General features: G+C 48.7%; 1 protein-coding gene across 1 annotated transcript in view; it reads right to left on the reverse strand.

Annotated features, from left to right (window-relative positions):
* The window catches only part of gpc6a (glypican 6a), a 1,137,716-nt gene that overhangs the window by 149,019 nt on the left and 967,998 nt on the right, over positions 1-20,699 (reverse strand). The window lies entirely within an intron of this gene.

Here is a 20,699-nt window from a genome sequence, read left to right on the forward strand (position 1 = left end):
TGGTCACCATCAGAAATCTGTGTTTGCCACTGGCATATGATCCAGTTTTCTTGGCTTTCAATTGTATTATGAAATGCTACATCAAAAGCAATGCATCTTCCTGACCCTGTCTCCCGATTGTATCATTTATCAGTCAGAAAATAAATTAACAGGAAGCCAAATGTTACAGTTAGAAATATTTACTGAATAATGCAAACACTCGTATCATGGGAACAGCTGTCGTAAAACGGACAACTCGTTAAAAATGGAAATAAGTATGACAAAAGCATCACTTTTATTTTTTTGAACAGCAGTCATGCAGATTATACCTCTTATAGATTATACCACATAGATTATATATCTATCTCTTTTATCTGAAACTTGCAAATCCCTCATCACCACATTCTTCAGTGTTTTTCAAATATTACAACACAAATCCTTTCTTAAAGCAACAACAACTTGTATTTATATAGCGCCTTTAATGTAGTAAAACGTCCCAAGGTGCTTCACAGCAGTGTTATGACAAAAATTTGACACCGAGCCGCATAAGGAGAAATTACAGCAAATGACCAGAAGCTTGGTCAAAGAGGGAGGTTTTAAGGAGCATCTTAAAGGAGGAAAGAGAGGTAGAGAGGCGGAGAGATTTAGGGAGGGAGTACCAGAGCTTGGGGCCCAGGCAGCTGAAGGCACGGCCACCGATGGTTGAGCAATTATAATCAGGGATGCTCAGGAGGGCAGAATTAGAGGAGCGCAGACATCTCATGGGGTTGGAGGAGATTACAGGGATAGGGAGGGGCGAGGCCATGGAGGGATTTGTAAACAAGGATGAGAATTTTGAAATCGAGGCATTGCTTAACCGGGAGCCAATGTAGGTCAGCGAGCACAGGGGGTGATGGGTGAGCGGGACTTGGTGCGAGTTAGGGCACAGGCTGCCAAGTTTTGGATGACCTCAAGTTTACATAGTGTAGAATGTGGGAGGCCAGCCAGGAGTGCGCTGGATTAGTCCAGTCTAGAGGTAACAGAGGCAGGGGTGCGGGTTTCAGCAGTGGATGAGCTGAGGCAGGGGCGGAGATGGACGATATTACGGAGGTGGAAATAAACAGTTTTAGTTATGCTGCGGATACGTGGTCAAAAGCTCATTTCAGGATCAAATATGACAGCAAGGTTGCGAACATTCTGGTTAAGCCTCACACAGATGCTGGGAGAGGGATGGAGTCAATGGCTAGGGAACAGAAGTCCTACATTATTCTGAAACTGATCTATAGTCACAGAAAACAAAACCCAGTAAGATTTGTGCTTTGAACCTCTGCATAGAGGTTTACAGCACGGAAGGAGACAATTTGGCCCATTGTGTCCGTGTCGGCCGACAAAGTGCTATCCAGCCTAATCCCACTTTCCAGCTCTCGGTCTGTAGCCCTGTAGGTTACAGCACTTCATGTGCACATACAAGTATTTTTTAAATGTGGTGAGGGTTTCTGCCTCTTCCACCCTTTCAGGCAGTGAGTTCCAGACCCCCACCACCCTCTGGGGGAAGAAATGTTTCCTCATCGCCCCTCGAAACCTCCTACCAATTATTTTAAATCTGTGCCCCCTGGTTGTTGACCCCTCTGCTAAGGGAAACAGGTCCTTCCTATTCACTCTATCCAGGCCCCTGATAATTTTATACACCTCAATCAAGTCTCCCCTCAGCCTCCTCTGCTCCAAAGAAAACAAACCCAGCCTATCCAATCTTTCCTCATCGCTAAAATTCTCCAGTCCTGGCAACATTCTCGTAAATCTCCTCTGTACCCTTCCTCGTGCAATCACATCTTTCCTGTAATAAAAACAAGAAACGGGGAGGTGGGGGGGCCGGTGTGGGGTGAAGGGAGCCAAAGATTGGCAGAGCTTATGTTGAACTTGAACTTAATGCTGAGCCGAGAAGGCTGTAATCATCATAGGCAGTCCCTTGGAATCGAGGAAGACTTGCTTCCACTCCTGAAGTGAGTTCTTTGGTGACTGAACAGTCCAACACGAGAACCACAGTCCCTGTCACAGGTGGGACAGATAGTCGTTGAGGGAGGGGTGGGTGGGACTGGTTTGCCGCACGCTCCTTCCGCTGCCTGCGCTTGGTTTCTGCATGCTCTCGGCGATGAGACTCGAGGTGCTCAGCGCCCTCCCGGATGCTCTTCCTCCACTTAGGGCAGTCTATGGCCAGGGACTCCCAGGTGTCAGTGGGGATGTTGCACTTTATCAGGGAGGCTTTGAGGGCGTCCTTGTAACGTTTCCTCTGCCCACCTTTGGCTCGTTTGCCATGAAGGAGCTCCGAGTAGAGCACTTACTTTGGGAGTCTCGTGTCTGGCATGCAGACTATGTGGCCTGCCCAGCGGAGCTGATCGAGTGTGGTCAGTGCTTCAATGCTGGGGATGTTAGCCTGATCGAGGACACTGATGTTGGTGCGCCTGTCCTCCCAGGGGATTTGCAGGATCTTGAGGAGACATCGTTGGTGATATTTCTCCAGCAACTTGAGATGTCTACTGTACATGGTCCATTCTCTGAGCCATACAAGAGGGTGGGTATTACTACAGCCCTGTAGACCATGAGCTTGGTGGTAGATTTGAGGGCCTGGTCTTCAAACACTCTTTTCCTCAGGCGACCGAAGGCTGTACTGGTGCACTGGAGGGGGTGTTGGATCTCGTCACCAATGCCTGCTCTTGTTGATAGGAGGCTCCCGAGATAAGGGAAGTGGTCCACGGTGTCCAGGGCCGCGCCGTAAAGTGCCTAAACAAAAGATGAGGTGCTGTTCCTCGAGCTTGCGATGAGCTTCGTTGGAACAGTGTAGGAGGCCAAGGACGGAGAGGTCAGAGTGGGAGTGGAGCGGGGAATTAAAGTGACAGGCAACCGGGAGCTCAGGGTCATACTCGCAGACTGAACGGAGGTACTCCGCAAAGAGATCACCCAATTTCCTGTAATGTGGTGACCAGAACTGCACGCAGTTCTCTAGCTGTGGCCTAACCAGTGTTTTATACAGTTCAAGCATAACCTCCCTGCTCATATATTCTATGCCTCGGCTAATAAAGGCAAGCATCCAGTATGTCTTCTGAACCACCTTATCTACCTGTCCTGCTACCTTCAGGGATCTGTGGCCATGCACTCCAAGGTTCCTCTGCTCCTCTACATTCTCAGTATCCTACCATTTATTGTGTATTCCCTTGCCTTCTCAGTGTCCTATCATTTAATGTGTATTCCTTTGCCTTGTTAGCCCTCCCCAAATGCATTACCTCACACTTCTCCAGATTGAATTCTATTTGCCACTGTTCTGCCCTCCTGACCTGTTCATTGATATCTTCCGACAGTCTACAGCTTTCTTCCTCACTATCAACCACATGGCCATTATTAACACACTGGTAATTTTTGTATGACCTGCAAACTTCTTAATCATGCCCACTACATTCAAATCTAAATCATTGATATATACCACAAAAAGCAAGGGACCCAGCACTGAGCCCTGCAGAACCCCACTGGAAACATCCTTCCAGTCACAAAACACCCATCAACCATTACCCTTTGCTTCCTGCCTCTGAGCCAATTTTAGATCCAACTTTCCCTTGGATCTCATGGGCTTTTAGTTTTCTGAGCAGTCTGCCATGTGGGATCTTGTCAAAAGCCTTGCTAAAATCCATGTAGATTACAGTCATTGTTGACCCCTCTGCCAAGGGAAACAGGTCCTTCGTATCCACTCTATCCAGGCCCCTCATAATTTTATACACCTCAATCAGGTCTCCCCTCAGCCTCCTTTGTTCCAGCCTCCTCTGTAGCACCTAGGGATTATGAATTAGGGTTCAGCATAAAAGGAATTAAAGCAAGCCAAAAGATCGATGCATCATAGTATCATAGTCTATCTGATCGAGCAGAGCAGTTTAGGCCGATGAGACTTGTTGACCCATTGCACGGGGACATCGAGTGATGAGTTGGAATGGCTTCCTTGATATGAGCCCAGCGAGGAATGTTGGCAGCTCAGCTCACACCTACAAGGGCAGTAGCCAGTTTGATAGGCAGCTTAAGTGACCAATCACTGAGCATGGAGAGAGTCAGAGATCAAGTCTTTGCCTTCCTGTCCAGCTGAGAAAGTAACACACAACACAGTTTGCGAGTTGTGGTCAGGGAGCCAGACAGAAGGATTACCGATCGTTTTCGGGGAGATAACTCCTCAGAAAAGTTGTATTTTGCTTGTTGACAGCAGTAATGCCAAACAAGCTGAGATTCACTGTAAACATCCCTTCATTCATTTGCAGATTATATGAAAAATAAATCCGTTTATTGATTTATAGCTGGCCTCATTTCACTGGCGTGTTGCTCATTCCACCTTTTGAAAGATAGAAGAATGCAGTGGGGAGTATCACATAACAAGGGGTTTCCATTGTTACCCACCCAAGACCGCACTATTGTATGATTAGATATCTGATCGTATAAATCAGATCCTTATGGGAAAAGATTCAGGGCTTGCTTACAGGAGAGACCAGTGATGCTGAACCGGAGAAAATATTTAGTGAAGAACAAGTGCGGGTAGCTGATTGACTCCTTTGCCATTCAGGTTGAGACCATTCTCCCAGCTGCCTCACCATGCCCATAAGAACATAAGAAATAGGAGCAGGAGTAGGCCATACGGCCCCTCGAGCCTGCTCCGCCATTCAATAAGATCATGGCTGATCTGATCATGGACTCAGCTCCACTTCCCTGCCCGTTCCCCATAACCCTTTACTCCCTTGTCGCTCAAAAATCTGTCTATCTCCGCCTTAAATATATTCAATGACCCAGCCTCCACAGCTCTCGGGGGCAAAGAATTCCACAAATTTACAACCCTCTGAGAGAAGAAATTCCTCCTCATCTCAGTTTTAAATGGGCATATTCTGAGACTATGTCCGCTAGTTTTAGTTTCCCCTTTGAGTAGAAATATCCTCTCTGCATCCATCTTGTCGAGCCCCCTCATTATCTTATGTTTTGATAAGATCACTTCTCATTCTTCTGAACTCCAATGAGTATAGGCCCAACCTACTCAACCTATCTTCTTCATTATCAACCACACAGCCTATTTTAGTGTCATCTGAAAACTTCTTAATCATACGCCCAACATTTAAGTCCAGGTCATTGATACATACCACTAAAGGCAAGGGACCCAGCACTAAGCCCTGCGGAACCCCACTGGATACAGCCTTCCAAGACTAATGGTCACACAGGTAGTGGGTGGGTCAAGGGAGGTGATAGAGAGGTGGAGCTGGGTGTCATCAACAGACATGGACAAGGTGGCCCCACACCTGCAAATGATGTTGCCGAGGGGTAGCAGGTGTATCAGGAAGGGGGGGGGGTGGGGGGTGGGGCTAAGCTTTGATCCTTGGGAGGATTGCGGAGGTAATGCTGCAGGTTTTGGGAGCACAAGCTATTGCTGATGATACTCTGGCTGCAATTAGATCGATCAGGCTGGAATCCAGTGAGGGTAGGCCTACTGAGCTGGACAATGGAGCAGAGATGCTGCAGAAGCACCTGAATGCTACACAGAGGCAGAGTTGGGATAATGCACCATGTTCACAGTCACAAAAGGTGTCGAATGAACGGGCAGGGAAGTGGAGCTGAGTCCATGATCAGATCAGCCACGATCTTATTGAATGGCGGAGCAGGCTCGAGGGGCCAAATGGCCGACTCCTGCTCCTATTTCTTATGTTCTTCTTAACTGTGTATCTCCTTAACCAATCAGATTGATGGATTGTAAAATTAACAGCGCAAGGAAAGAAAGACTTGCATTTATATAGCGCCTTTCACGACCACCGGATGTCTCAAAGCGCTTTACAGCCAATGAAGTACTTTTAGAGTGTAGTCACTGTTGTAATGTGGGAAATACAGCAGCCAATCAGCGCAAAGCAAGCTCCCACACACAGCAATGTGATAATGATCAGATAATCTGTTTCTTTGTTATGTTGATTGAGGGATAAATATTGGCCAGGACACCGGGGATAACTCCCCTGCTCTTCTTCAAAATAGTGCCATGGGATCTTTTACATCTGAGAGGGCAGACAGGGTCTCGGTTTCAACGTCTCATCCGAAAGACGGCACCTCCGACAGTGCAGCGCTCCCTCAGCCCTGCACTGGGTGTGTCAGCCTAGATTATGTGCACAAATCCCTGGAGTGGGACTTGAACCCACAACCTCCTGACTCAGAGGCGAGAGTGTTACCCACTGAACTACAGCTGACACTGAGGGCTGAGAAGGAAATACGAATTAAAGTAAGTGAATTAAATGTTGAATCAGGTGCAGAAAGAGAAATAAAGGAGAGAAAGATTGGATTAAGAGAAAGAGAAAAAGAGACAGAAAGGAAAAGTTAAAAAAAAATTAAATTGTAAATTATTTACAATATCCTTCAATGAAAACTGTAAGGAATGAGACTCTACGCGTGTAATAGTTAATTTGTGGTGTCAGAGAGCATTGGCGGTGATTAACACTCAGCACATCATTAAAAGAATCTCTGACAGCTAATCCAGGCTTCATTAAATTTGCATGGACCTTAAAAGGCTCCAAAACAGGCTCGTTGTGACGCTTCAGTGCAGCTCAAACTTTAGTTTGTTTGTACCGTGTAAATGCAGCAAATTCATGCTGTTCAACACAATTCAATGGTGAGGTAGACAGTGAGATAGTGTTTCTGTGACTCTAACGGAGGAGTGGCGCATCTCAGACAGCAACGTTTGGATTTCCCAGTCTATTGTTTGCAATCTCCTCGCCGCCTGAACTTGCTGGGGCTTGTCCACATATTTGCTTTGCCGTTATTTTGACAGCAAGTTATGGGACATTAATGGGGTTTTCACCAATCTTCCATTAAAGTTACAGTGGACGATTGGGAGAACTCAAATACATTTCTTGGCAAATTTTTCTTAAACCATTAGGTTATTTTTTTGACCTTATTCAGCGATGTTGCTTCTTTTCTGCTGTGGATACGAGTATATTCTCCACAAATAGCTTTGCTTCACGCAGAATCAGGTGTAGAAGTCAGTGCATGCAATTTCCACTGGCATCGATTTTCCAGTGATTAAAATCTACCCTCGGGAATTCAGTAACACCAAGAATCGGGTCTGCTGGCCTCCCTGGCCAATTCTCTGATTTGCACCTCTGTCAGGCAAAGTGCTGTATCAGGAGCACAGCCTGGCTGAATCCAGGCTATTGTAAGTCTGCCACTTAATCCTCACTTGCTCATACACAGCAATATTGATATTGTTAATCATTTCCTTCATCTCTATACACAGATTACTAGAAGTATTCATGCAATTCCAGGTTACAAATCAGTTCTCCTGGATGACTAAATACGAAATCAAATATAGCATCTAATCTTGTGCCCCGTTTCACATTTTAAGTTTTGCCGAGGATGTGAAGCAGGCACTATCGAATTAGTCACCCAGTATATGCCACGCTTCATTTTCCTTTCCATTGCAGTTAATAGAAGGAAAAATCGGGAGAGCTGTTGAAGGGGTTATCAATTCGTTACCGCCCATTTTACACCATCGGCCAAAGTTAAAATCACCTCTGTTGTGATAAGACGCTGCCACTTCTCTATGAAATGGTTTGTTCTTTTCTCTTACTTCTTTGTTATATATCACCTGAGAACATATTAGTGGAAGCAAGTCATCCTCGACTCCGAGGCACTGCCAGGAGATATCACATTCTGATTCCCTGCAGCGACTCTCGTTGGTCCAAACAGCTCTATATGTACCCATTCTTCTTGAGCTGACTCTCAATAGCAGTTACCAATTATTACTTTGTTGTGCTCATCATTACAAATCTTCATCCACATGGCTTCTGCGACCTCCCCAGCAGTTATATACATTCGTTTGATAGATGTGTCAGTTCCCCTTAGTTCCACTGGGCTCGGATCCTTAGCGAATCAGATGCAGAGATGTGCTAACTGCCATTGGGCCATTTGCAGCTACTATGCAGCACAGAGCTGGCACAGCCACCGACAGTACTGTCCCCCTACAGTCTCAAGCACATCAGCTCCTCCGACGATGCTGGTTGATGGAGGTGGTATTGCAGAGTGGCGAGTGCAGTGCCACCTCCACTTGGTCATCAAACATGGTTTGAGTGCTGTACGTGCCATCACTTGCCTGCAGACTCCTGCCTGTATCTCGGGATTCTTTTCACGTTATATTTGCCGGACACTCCTTCCGTGCAGCCCTGACAAAGCTGCCGTTGAATTGAAATGCCTTCTGAGCCTTTCCAAAGGCCATAGAATTTTGTTCCCTTACTCTACTAATTCCCTTTAGTTGTGTGTATCCCTTTAAATTTCACATACAGGTTGAACCTCCCTTATCCAGAACTCCCTTATCCGGCACCACCCCTCATCTGGCACCATTCCTGGCCATCGGGTGGCGCATGTGCAGAGCTCTGACATGAACAAATTAAAATCCTTCCTCGCTGCTGACTCCCGCAATCGCTGGTCTGACCCCGTGATCCAACCACTCCCGATGATCTCTCTGCTGCACTCCCAGCCCCGATATCCCCTTTGCTCAGTACCTGTACCATCCAATTTATCGTGACCACCCCTCGTCCGGAAAAATTCCTTATCCAGAACAGGCCAGGTCCCAAGGGTTCCGGATAAGGGAGGATCAACCCGTATATGCAATTTTCAGCTCCCACCAATCATGTGCTCTCTGCAAACATCCAAATCTGCAACTGAAGCTAAAAAGACTTGCATTTATATAGCGCCTTCCACAACCACTAGACGTCTGAAAGCACTTTACAGCCAAAGTACTGTTGAAGTGTAGTCAATGTTGTAATGTGGAAAACACAGCAGCTAATTTGTGCACAGCAAGCTCCCACAAACAGCAATGTGATAATGACCAGATAATCTGTTTTTTTTAATGTTGATTGAGGGATATATATTGGCCGGGACACCGGGGATATCTCCCCTGCTCTTCTTCGCCATGAGATCTTTTATGTCCAACTGAGAGAGCAGACGGAGCCTCAGTTAAACGTCTCATCTGAAATCCGGCATCTCCGACAGTGCGGCGCTCCCTCAGTACTGCCCCTCCGACAGTGCGGTACTCCCTCAGCACTGCCCCTCCGACAGTGCGGCACTCCCTCAGCACTGCCCCTCCGACAGTGCGGCGCTCCCTCAGTACTGCCCCTCCGACAGTGCGGTACTCCCTCAGCACTGCCCCTCCGACAGTGCGGCACTCCCTCAGCACTGCCCCTGCGACAGTGCGGTGCTCCCTCAGCACCGCCCCTCCGACAGTGCGGCACTCCCTCAGTACTGCCCCTCCAACAGTGCGGTGCTCCCTCAGCACTGCCCCTCCGACAGTGCGGCACTCCCTCAGTACTGCCCCTCCAACAGTGCGGTGCTCCCTCAGCACTGCCCCTCCGACAGAGCGATGCTCCCTCAGTACTGCCCCACCGATAGTGCGGCACTCCCTCAGCACTGCCCCCGACAGTGCAGTGCTCCCTCAGTACTGCCCCTCTGACAGTGCGGCACTCCCTCAGCACTGCCCCTCCGACAGTGCAGTGCTCCCTCAGTACTGCCCCTCCGACAGTGCAGCACTCCCTCAGTACTGCCCCTCTGACAGTGCAGCATTCCCTCAGTACTACACTGGGAGTGCCAGCCTAGATTTATGTGCTGAAGTTAGGATATGGGGCAGCAGAGTTTTGGATGAGCTGAAGTTTATGGAGGGTGGACGATACCAATACGATAATGAGCCGATCTTGGACATTGGACAGCACATTTCACTTTGGATCACCTGTGCAGCTGTCTCATAACATCCAGGTATAAACTGCTCCCATATCAGAACATCAACCCAAATGTATTTTTAGAGATAGAATATAGTTCTATCCAATTAAGTACATTACAAATCAATTGAACGTGAAGGTGTACTGTGAAAATAAATTACAGCTATACTGGAGATACTAAGTGTGATTAGAATTTAACAATCACTTGAAAGCCTCATAACAAGTAGGATATAAGGTCCTACTCAAAGGTGAAACATATCTTTGTGATTATGAAAATCACAGTTAATAATGTTTTTTAATGAAACACAAGGTTGCAGTAGTTCATAGTAAATGACATTGCTTGAGCATTATTCACAGAATCACCGCTGTGTAATTATTTAAAACAAAGAGCATTTGCTGTCTGAAATTTCTTGGTGGCAAAGCATCAAACCCTGAACACAAAAGAAGTAGATAATTGTATCACCCAAGACAGTGGGAGAAAGTGTGTTCACGATTATATTTTTGAAAGGCATTACTTGTTAACCAATTAACCAGTGGATTGTTCAGCAATTTTCCTGTGTGAGGACGCTATTTAAATGCTCCAGGGTCGTGTAAAGGCCGTTACTGACTTGCTATAAGCACGAAGGGTCACAGATCTGAAACGTTAACTCTGTCTCTCTCTCCACAGACGCTGCCTGACTCGTTGAGTATTTCCAGCATTCTGTGTTTTTATTTCAGATTCCAGTACCGGCAGTATTTTGCTTTTGTGTTTGCTGTAAGCACTGTTTGAGAGAGACAATCACTGCTGGTACTGTCACGGGCAATGATTAGTTTTTACTACAGTCAAAGATTTCTCGAAAGTGAGACAGCGTCCTCCGTTAACTGCAGGCGGAGGATGGTGACAAACTTCTCGGAGGAGGACGATCCATAGTCCCTCGCGGTTAACAGTGTCAAAGGTATCCCCACTGACACCTGGGAGTCCCTGGCGAAAGACCGCCCTAAGTGGAGGAATGCATCCGGGAGGGTGCTGAGCACCTCGAGTATCATCGGCGAGAACATGCAGAAACTAAGCGCAGGCAGCGGAAGGAGCGTGCGGCAAACCAGACTCCCCACCCACCCTTTCCCTCAACCACTGTCTGTCCCACCTGTGACAGAGACTGTAATTCCCATATTAGACTGTTCAGTCACCTGAGAACTCACTTTTAGAGTGGAAGCAAGTCTTGCTCAATTTTGAAGAACTGTCTATGATGATAGAAACATAGAAAATAGGTGCAGGAGTAGGCCATTCAGCCCTTCGAGCCTGCACCACCATTCAATATGATCATGGCTGATCATACAACTTCAGTACCCCATTCCTGCTTTCTCTCCATACCCCCGATCCCTTTAGCTGTAAGGGCCACATCTCACTCCCTTTTGAATATATCTAACGAACTGGCCTCAACAACTTTCTGTGATAGAGAATTCCACACGTTCACAATTCTCTGAGTGAAGAAGTTTCTCCTCATCTCGGTCCTATATGGCTTAACCCTTAACCTTAGACTGTGACCCCTGGTTCTGGACTTCCGCAACATCGGGAACATTCTTCCTGCATCTAACCTGTCCAATCCCGTCAGAATTTTATATGTTTCTTTGAGATCCCCTCTCATTCTTCTAAATTCCAGTGAATATAAGCCTAGTCGATCCGGTCTTTCTTCATATGTCAGTCCTGCCATCCCGGGAGTCAGTCTGGTGAATCTTTGCTGCACTCCCTCAATAGCAAGAACATCCTTCCTCAGATTAGGAGACCAAAACTGTGCACAATATTCCAGGTGTGGCCTCACCAAGGCCCTGTACAACCTCCCTGCTCCTATACTCAAATTCTCTCACTATGAAGGCCAACATGCCATTTGCCTTCTTCACCGCCTGCTGTACCTGTATGTCAACTTTCAATGACTTATGTACCATGACACCCAGGTCTCGTTGCATTTCCCCTTTTCTTAATCTGTCATCATTCAGATAATAATCTGCCTTCCTGATTTAACCACCAAAGTGGATAACCTCACATTTATCCACATTATACTGCATCTGCCATGCATATGCCCACTCACCTAACCTGTCCAAGTCACCCTGCAGCCTCTTAGCATCCTCTTCACAGCTCACACTGCCATCCAGCTTAGTGTCATCTGGAAACTTGGAGATATTACATTCAATTCCTTTGTCTAAATCATTAATGTATATTGTAAATAGCTGGGGTTCCAGCACTGAACCTTGCAGTACCCGACTAGTCACTGCCTGCCATTCTGAAAAGGACCCGTTTATTCCTACTTTTTGCTTCCTGTCTGCCAACCAGTTCTCTATCCACATCAATACATTACCTCCATTACCATGTGCTTTAATTTTGCACACTAATCTCTTGTGTGGGACCTTGTCAAAAGCCTTTTGAAAGTCTAAGTACAGCACATCCACTGGTTCTCCCTTGTCCACTCTACTAGTTACATCCTCAAAAAATTCGAGAAGATTTGTCAAGCATGATTTCCCTTTCATAAATCCATGCTGACTTGGATCGATCCTGTAACTGCTTTCCAAATGTGCTGCTATTACATCTTTAATAATTGATTCCAACATTTTCCCCACCACCAATGTCAGGCTAACCAGTCTATAATTCCGTGTTTTCTCTCTGCCTCCTTTTTTGATAAGTGGTGTTACATTAGCTACCCTCCAATCCATAGGAACTGATCCAGAGTCTATAGACTGTTGGAAAATGACCACCAATGCATCCACTATTTCTCGGGCCCCTTCCTTAAGTACTCTGGGATGCAGACTATCAGGCCCAGGGGATTTATCGGCCTTCAATCCCATCAATTTTCCGAACACAATTTGCTGACGAATAAGGATTTCCTTCAGTTCCTCCTTCTCACTAGACCCTCAGTCTCGTAGTATTTCCAGAAGGTTATTTGTGTCTTCCTTAGTGAAGACCGAACCAAAGTATTTGTTCAATTGGTCTGCCATTTCTTTGTTGCTCATTATAAATTCACCTGATTCTGACTGTAAGGGACCTACATTTGTCTTCAGTAATCTTTTTCTCTTCACGTATCTGTAGAAGCTTTTGCAGTCAGTTTTTATGTTCCCTGCAAGCTTCCTCTCATACTCTATTTCCCCCCTCCTAATTAACCCCTTTGTCCTCCTCTGCTGAATTCCAAATTTCTCCCAGTCCTCAGGTTTGCTGCTTTTTTTGGCCAATTTATATGCCTCTTCCTTGGATTTAACACTTTCCCTAATTTCCCTTGTAAGCCACAGTTGAGCCACCTTCCCCGTTTTATTTTTACACCAGACAGGGATGTACAATTGTTGAAGTTCATCCATGTGATCTTTAAATGTCTGCCATTGCCTATCCACCGTCAACCCTTTAAGTCTCATTTGCCAGTCTATTCAAGCCAACTCATGCCTCAAACCATCGAAGTTACCTTTCATTAAGTTCAGGACCCTAGTCTCTGAATTAACTGTGTCACTCTCCATCTTAATGAAGAATTCTACCATATTATGGTCACTCTTCCCCAAGGGGCCTCGCACAACAAGATTGCTAATTAGTCCCTTCTCATTACACATCACCCAGTCTAGGATGGCCAGCTCTCTAGTTGGTTCCTCGACATATTGGTCCAGAAAACCATCCCTAATACACTCCAGGAAATCGTCCTCCACTGTATTGCTACCACATTTAACTACAATGCTAGTACACTGGAGGTTCATATGAATTGAAGTCGGAGGAGATTAAATAAATTCAGGAGGAGATCCAGCCGGAAGCTGTGTGTGAAAGTGTCTGGCTTGTATTCCTCTTTCCATTACTTCAATTTAACAAAACAAACCATAAAAAAATGTAATTTAGATTTAATAGAAGTGTTCAAAATTATGAATGGTTTTGATCGAGTAAATAATGAGAAACTTTGGGGGGGGGGCGGGGTCAGTAACCAGAGGACTGGGGGGGGGGGAGTAACTGGAGGACTGGGGGGGGGGGGAGTAACTGGAGGACTGGGGGGGGAGTAACTGGAGGATTGGGGGGGGAGTAACTGGAGGATTGGGGGGGGGGAGTAACTGGAGAACTGGGGGGGGAGTAACTGGAGGACTGGGGGGGGAGTAACTGGAGGATTGGGGGGGGGGAGTAACTGGAGGATTGGGGGGGGGGAGTAACTGGAGGACTGGGGGGGGAGTAACTGGAGGACTGGGGGGGAGTAACTGAAGGACTGGGGGGGGAGTAACTGGAGGACTGGGGGGGGGAGTAACTGGAGGACTGGGGGGGGAGTAACTGGAGGATTGGGGGGGAGAGGGGGAGTAACTGGAGGATTGGGGGGGGAGTAACTGGAGGATTGGGGGGGGGAGTAACTGGAGGACTGGGGGGGGAGTAACTGGAGGATTGGGGGGGGAGTAACTGGAGGACTGGGGGGGGGAGTAACTGGAGGACTGGGGGGGGAGTAACTGGAGGACTGGGGGGGGAGTAACTGGAGGACTGGGGGGGGAGTAACTGGAGGACTGGGGGGGGAGTAACTGGAGGACTGGGGGGGGGGAGTAACTGGAGGACTGGGGGGGGAGAGGGGGAGTAACTGGAGGACTGGGGGGGAGGGGTGTAACTGGAGGACTGGGGGGGGAGTAACTGGAGGACTGGGGGGGGAGGGGGAGTAACTGGAGGACTGGGGGGGGAGGGGGAGTAACTGGAGGACTGGGGGGAGTAACTGGAGGACTGGGGGGGAGAGGGGGAGTAACTGGAGGACTGGGGGGGAGGGGTGTAACTGGAGGACTGGGGGGGGGAGTAACTGGAGGACTGGGGGGGAGGGGTGTAACTGGAGGACTGGGGGGGGAGTAACTGGAGGACTGGGGGGGAGGGGTGTAACTGGAGGACTGTGGGGGGAGTAACTGGAGGACTGGGGGGGAGAGGGGGAGTAACTGGAGGACTGGGGGGGAGGGGAGTAACTGGAGGACTGGGGGGGAGTAACTGGAGGACTGGGGGGGAGAGGGGGAGTAACTGGAGGACTGGGGGGGAGGGGTGTAACTGGAGGACTGGGGGGGGGAGTAACTGGAGGACTGGGGGGGAGGGGTGTAACTGGAGGACTGGGGGGGAGTAACTGGAGGACTGGGGGGGAGAGGGGGAGTAACTGGAGGACGGGGGGGGAGGGGTGTAACTGGAGGACTGGGGGGGGGGAGTAACTGGAGGACTGGGGGGGAGGGGTGTAACTGGAGGACTGGGGGGGGGAGTAACTGGAGGACTGGGGGGGGAGAGGGGGAGTAACTGGAGGACTGGGGGGGGAGTAACTGGAGGACTGGGGGGGAGGGGTGTAACTGGAGGACTGGGGTGGAGGGGTGTAACTGGAGGACTGGGGGGGGGGAGTAACTGGAGGACTGGGGGGGAGTAACTGGAGGACTGGGGGGTGGAGAGTAACTGGAGGACTGGGGGGGAGGGGTGTAACTGGAGGACTGGGGGGGAGGGGTGTAACTGGAGGACTGGGGGGGTGGAGAGTAACTGGAGGACTGGGGGGGAGGGGTGTAACTGGAGGACTGGGGAGGGGGAGTAACTGGGGTGGAGGGGTGTAACTGGAGGACTGGGGGGGAGGGGTGTAACTGGAGGACTGGGGAGGGGGAGTAACTGGGGGGGAGGGGTGTAACTGGAGGACTGGGGGGGAGGGGTGTAACTGGAGGACTGGGGAGGGGGAGTAACTGGGGGGGAGGGGTGTAACTGGAGGACTGGGGGGGTGGAGAGTAACTGGAGGACTGGGGGGGAGGGGTGTAACTGGAGGACTGGGGGGAGGGGTGTAACTGGAGGACTGTGGGGGGGGGGGTGTAACTGGAGGACTGGGGGGGAGGGGTGTAACTGGAGGACTGGGGGGGAGGGGTGTAACTGGAGGACTGGGGGGGGGGGAGGAGTAACTGGAGGACTGGGGGGGAGGGGAGTAACTGGAGGACTGGGGGGGGGGAGTAACTGGAGGACTGGGGGGGAGGGGTGTAACTGGAGGACTGGGGGGGAGGGGTGTAACTGGAGGACTGGGGGGGAGGGGTGTAACTGGAGGACTGGGGGGGGGGAGTAACTGGAGGACTGGGGGGGAGGGGAGTAACTGGAGGACTGGGGGGGGGGAGTAACTGGAGGACTGGGGGGGAGGGGTGTAACTGGAGGACTGGGGGGGGGGGAGTAACTGGAGGACTGGGGGGGAGGGGTGTAACTGGAGGACTGGGGGGGAGGGGAGTAACTGGAGGACTGGGGGGGGGGAGTAACTGGAGGACTGGGGGGGAGGGAAGTAACTGGAGGACTGGGGGGGAGGGGAGTAACTGGAGGACTGGGGGGGGAGAGTAACTGGAGGACTGGGGGGGAGGGGTGTAACTGGAGGACTGGGGGGGGGTGTAACTGGAGGACTGGGGGGGAGGGGTGTAACTGGAGGACTGGGGGGGAGGGGAGTAACTGGAGGACTGGGGGGGTGGAGAGTAACTGGAGGACTGGGGGGGTGGAGAGTAACTGGAGGACTGGGGAGGGGGAGTAACTGGAGGACTGGGGGGGAGGGGTGTAACTGGAGGACTGGGGGGGAGGGGTGTAACTGGAGGACTGGGGGGGAGGGGAGTAACTGGAGGACTGGGGGGGTGGAGAGTAACTGGAGGACTGGGGGGGGAGTAACTGGAGGGCTGGGGGGGGGAGTAACTGGAGGACTGGGGGGGAGGGGTGTAACTGGAGAACTGGGGGGGTGGAGAGTAACTGGAGGACTGGGGGGGTGGAGAGTAACTGGAGGACTGGGGGGGAGGGGTGTAACTGGAGGACTGGGGAGGGGGAGTAACTGTGGGGGAGGGGTGTAACTGGAGGACTGGGGGGGAGGGGTGTAACTGGAGGACTGGGGGGGTGGAGAGTAACTGGAGGACTGGGGGGGAGGGGTGTAACTGGAGGACTGGGGGGGTGGAGAGTAACTGGAGGACTGGGGGGGGGGGCGGAGTAACTGGCAGTTGGGGGGCAAATTTTTTGGATCTGGAAGGTGCTGCCTGAAAGGGCGGTGTAAGCAGATTGAATCGTTACTTTGAACAGGGAATTGGATAAATACTTGAAAAGGAAAAATGTGCCGGGCTGTGGGGAAAGAGCGGGGGGAGTGGGACTAATTGGATCGCTCTGTCACAGGGCCGGCACAGACACGATGGGTGGATGGACTACTTTATGTGCTGTATGATTCTATGATTCTGATCAAATTGCCATTCCAGAGAGTTATCGCATACTACATCATTGTTCACAAAGATAAGTACCGATGAGTGACTGCATTGGCCAACTTAGCTCATCTTTCCATCCAAATTTACTGTTCCCTACGCTATATAACAGCCAATTACAGTTTCGAGTCTTACCTTAGTTATTCTTTTGGGCCTAGCATTGCCAGTAGTTCCTCCCATAAGTGATCTAAGTGTCTTATAATTAGGGATGCATCTGTATTACTCGATATATAACTGTACAATAGCTTACCCCAGGGTGTAACAATAGGACCCCCATGTCACCTGAACTGGATATTTGTGTCTTTTGCAATCATGCTTCTTCAATCTTATCGAGGGTAGACGGAGACTCAGCTAGATGAGCCAGCTGTGAATCACTGAGCTGTTTTATCTCACAGCAAGTGAACATACGTATAGCAACAGTTATTTCAGACTTATCAATCACTTATCAGTCTGCACAATCTGTCTGTCATCTAAAAATCATTACCATGACAGGCTTCCCCGCATCAGATCGCACCCTATTTTTGTGCATTGTCCCTCTGAGCTTGGCCAAAGCTTGCCATCGTGATGTTCTGTTTGACTTTGCTGGGCCTGACTGACTGGCCTTGCCTCTGTGTCTGTCACACTCCATTCACCTGTCAGACTGCTGCCCCGATCGAGTATCCAGGACTACAGATTTCACATCAAAGCCTAGTTTAGGCATAATTTTACCTATTTTACATCTCCCTGCCTCTTTTTAAAAAAAACACGTGAAGATAGTTTGGCTTAAAAACCCAATGTTTAAAAGTAAAGTTTTCCCCCCTAAATCATTTCTGTGGAAAAAATGGTCATAAAATCCTGAAATGTGACGCTGTCTCCTGAATGATTCAACTGTCTGCACTGAAGGCTATTGCAGGTATCAATCATTCTTCACTCTCAATGACATGCAATGTCCGTGTTATAATCAACAGCTTCTCACCACTTTCAAAGGCCCTGTATCACTGTTTCAAAGTGGGTTCATGTCATTTGCTACAACAATCAAAAAAAACCTCGACTGAAATTCTGAAGATGGAAAAAGAAAAGACATTGCCTTTCACAACCACCGGACGTCCAAAAGCGCTTTACAGCCAATGAAGTACTTTTGAAGTGTAGTCACTGTTGTAATGTGGGAAACGCAGCAGCCAATTTGTGCACAGCAAGCTCCCACACACAGCAATATGATAATGACCAGATAATCTATTTTTTTGTGATGTTGATTGAGGGATCAATATTGGCCCCGGGACACCGGGGATAACTCTCCTGCTCTTCTTCGAAATAGCGGCGTGTGATCTTTTACATCCACCTGAGAGAGCAGACGGGGCCTCGGTTTAACGTCTGATTGGAAAGATGGCACCTCCGACAGTGCAGCGTTCCCTCAGCACTGCACTGGAGTGTCAACATGGATTTTTGTGCTATAGTGTCTGGAGTGGGACTTGAACCCACAACCTTCTGACTCAGGGACGAGGGAAAATATTTTCTGCTGCGGTCTCCTTGCTTCGTCACTGATGGGGAAGGTTAACGTGCAAATCAATGCATGTTGCTCTCATGCACCTCCCAGTTTTTGTTAACCGACATTTAGGAGAGGAATCCTGCTTGTCCCTTGGTGAACAAACTGTACCTAGTATAAAGGCAGGACCAACACCAGGAGGAAAATAAACCGCACTGACTATATGTACTAACGTTTTTCTGTTCCTTCTGCGCCTGTGTCCACTGGACTCCGTGCCCCCCCCTGTCCAGAACCAGAAGTGGGGCCCTGCAATTGACCACCTTTGTTCTTCCGAGCCTGCGGGGGGCGGGGGTGGAGAGAGCTGGCAGGCAGCAGGGAGAGAGAGGGAGACACGTGGGGCAAGGGGGTTGGTGGTGGGGGGGAGAGACGGAGAGAGACACGGGGGGGTGGGAGGAGAGAGAGGGGGAAGTGGGAGAGGAAACTCAGGGAAGATGGATCACGCTCTTCCAACCCACCTTACACCCACACCCGATTTCCCAGAAAGCTCGGTGCGGGTGTTACAAGGGACATTGTTGGGGTGGATGAAATCAGGAAGTCACGACACTGTCACTATTCACTTCATACCCAATAAACCTGTTACAATCCGTGACCCACACACAATGCCCCATCCATGGCGGGGGGGGCGGTAGGGGACTTCGGCTGGAACTTGTTTCACAATCTGTCCTCTCTGGCTTCGGAAGTCAGAATGCATCAAATTACAATTTGCAAAGTCAATCAGAACTTGGGCTGGGTGGTTCCAGTTATACGTGCCACAGAAAATTCAGGGTGTGGCTTATCTTCCAAGGGGACCAATCAGCAATAGATCAGGTGATAATGGTGAGCCAATCAGAGACATGCTGGCCATTTCATTAGTATAAATAAGTGCATCGAAAATAAATCCATTGTTGAGAATAAAGCACAGGTTGCTCTACTGGGAGATGCAGCCACACATCACACGAGGCAGTGCCAATACAATGGAAACGGGCCCAGTGTGACTATGTTTAGCATCATACTCTGAAAATGATGCTTCTGTGAGGCACCATGTGTCACATCAGCATTAGCACAGATCGATAAAATGGGAATCAGTCCTGTGTTCGTTATCCAGCTTGGGACCCAAATGTAATCTTTTTGAATTTATCTGGTGGCTCAAAGAATTAATGGGATGAAATGAGACTATTCATCATCAGCAAAGTGCAAATGATTAGAGAGTTAAAATATTTTTCATGTTTTTTTCCATAACACATTTATCTTTCTGCCTTCTGCAGTAGATTGAAGTCAAGGCTAAAAATCATCTTATTTTTCTATTGACGAATAAGAAAAGTCAATAAAACCACTGATCTTATTTTTTGCAGAGAATGAACATCACTTCAAAGTGCAGGTCAAGGAATGACTGTAATTAATCCGGCTCGTCATAAGAAAATAACAAATAGGAGCAGGAGTAGGCCATACGGCCCCTCGAGCCTGCTCCGCCATTTAATAAGATCATGGCTGAAATGATCATGGACTCAGCTCCATTTCCCTGCCCGCTCCCCATAACCCCTTATTCCCTTATCGTTAAGTAACAGTCTATTTCTGTCTTAAATTTATTCAATGTCCCAGCTTTCACAGCTCAGATTTACAAACCTCTGAGAGAAGAAATTTCTCCTCATCTCTGTTTTAAATGGGTGGCCCCTTATTCTGAGATCATGCCCCCTAGTTCTAGTCTCCAATATACATTACAATATACATTAATGATTTAGATGAAGGAAATGAATATAATATCTCCAAGTTTGCAGATAACACTAAGCTGGGTGGCAGTGTGAGCTGTGAGGAGGATGCTAAGAGGCTGCAGGGTGACTTGGACAGGTTAGGTGAGTGGGCAAATGCATGACAGATGCAGTATAATGTCGATAAATGTGAGGTTATCCACTTTGGTAGCAAAAACAGGAAGGCAGAATATTATCTGAATGCTGACAGATTAGGAAAAGGGGAGGTGCAACGAGACCTGGGTGTCATGGTACATCAGTCACTGAAAGTTGGCATGCAGGTACAGCAGGTGGTAAAGAAGGCAAATGGCATGTTGGCCTTCATAGCGAGAGGATTTGAGTATAGGAGCAGGGAGGCCTTATTGCAGTTGTACAGGGTCTTGGTGAGGTCTCACCTTGAATATTATGTACAGTTTTGGTCTCCTAATCTGAGGAAGGACGTTCTTGCTATTGAGGGAGTGCAGCGAAGGTTCACCAGACTGATTCCCGAGATGGCAGGACTGACATATGAAGAAAGACTGGATTGACTAGGCTTATATTCACTGGAATTTAGAAAAA

This window comes from Pristiophorus japonicus, chromosome 10 (genome assembly GCF_044704955.1).
Source record: "Pristiophorus japonicus isolate sPriJap1 chromosome 10, sPriJap1.hap1, whole genome shotgun sequence".
Classification (NCBI taxonomy): domain Eukaryota; kingdom Metazoa; phylum Chordata; class Chondrichthyes; family Pristiophoridae; genus Pristiophorus; species Pristiophorus japonicus.